Raw genomic sequence first — 1,512 nt, forward strand, 5'->3', positions numbered from 1 at the left:
GCTGCTTACTGAGTTTTGGCAAGCCATTGAGGGCCACATGACAGGCAACCAGGGGCAGATAAATATTAATTTTCTAAATTTTTTAGGGGCCCTGCAGGCCAGATAGAATGGCCTGGTGGGCTGCATCTGGCCCTCGGGCCACATTTTGCCTACCCCCGGGCCAGATGGTACAGTCAGGGTTTCGAGTCAGGTAACTGTGTGGGGCTTGGACTGTGGAATCCAGGGCAGGAGCTGGTAACACACTCTCACAGCCACTCTGGCAGGAGAAGAGATCCACGCTCCCCAGCAGCTTGGCAAAGTAACATCAACTCCCTTTGCAAGGCAGACGGAACCGGTACCCCCCACTAGCCGGTGACATTGAGGGAGACGATGCCCCCAAATTCCCAGGGACTAACCTCTTTTGGGTCCAGACTCCCACACTCTCAGACCACCGAGCCTGAGGTCAAAGGATTCCCGGTAGGGGTGATACAAGGTATACTTTGAACCAGGAGAGGGTTTTGTTTTTTTCTTGACGTACATTGTGTTCTGGTGTTTGCTTCCGTAATAAGTCAGGGGTTTGTATTCATTCATACTGCTTCCGACGGAAGGGTTGTTGGTGTTATTGGATACCCTAGTAGTTCATTTAGTGTTTCCTAGGTGGCCTAGGTTGGGGCTTGGGCCAAAGTGAACTATATTTAGTACCCCAGAATTGAACCTGGCTCTTGTTGCTGCTGACAGGTACTCAGCAGGAGGATAACATTTTGATTAGTGAAACATAAAGACAGTTAAAAAGGAGAGGGTGGTTAGCACCTGTGGAATGAGTTTAGAAGGGACTAGTTAGCTCAGGGGTGCTCTGCCTCTGGCCCGCAGAGCCATTGCATCTAGCCCACAAGGCTCCCTACAGGTCGAGAAATCTGGTGGTGGGGGGGTTAATGGCAGTTAATACTAGCACTCTCCCCTGCTGCCAAATTCCCACACCCACTCCCCCTACACCAGTGCTTGGCCAGGCCCCCTTCCCCCTTGTCGCTAAATTGGAGCCAGGTTGCCCCATGCCAAGGAAGTGGAGTCGTGGCTGGGCCGTGCTCCCCCCGGGGCCAGGCTCCCACTGCCCCCTTCCTCCACGGGCCTCTGCGCCTGCCACGAGTGCCAGATCAGATCAGCTGCCCAATGCAGCCCGTGGACGGACGGGCCTTTGCCTGTCTGGCCAAAAAGGTTGGGCGCCACCGCTTGGATGATGATGGGCCAATACATCAATGACTCCTCAATGGCCACAGCCACGCACCCGGTCTGGAACAGGAAGCCAAGGCGGGAAGCGCACCAGTGCCCCCCCCCCCTTTAGGCTTCTTTCTAGGGCAGCTCCCGTCCCCGGGCCCCTCCCGGCCACCGGCACTCGGTGGCCTGGCCCACGGCGGCGCGGGCAGGCTGCAGACACCGACTCCCCTAGCTGCGAACAGACCACCTGCAGAGCTCGGCGCGTCGCCCACGCAGCCCCGCGCTGCTTCTCCCCCAGTCACGTGACGGGGCCTACGAGTG

Source organism: Gavialis gangeticus, unplaced genomic scaffold (assembly GCF_001723915.1).
Source record: "Gavialis gangeticus isolate Ggan-Ray unplaced genomic scaffold, GavGan_comp1, whole genome shotgun sequence".
Lineage (NCBI taxonomy): Eukaryota > Metazoa > Chordata > Crocodylia > Gavialidae > Gavialis > Gavialis gangeticus.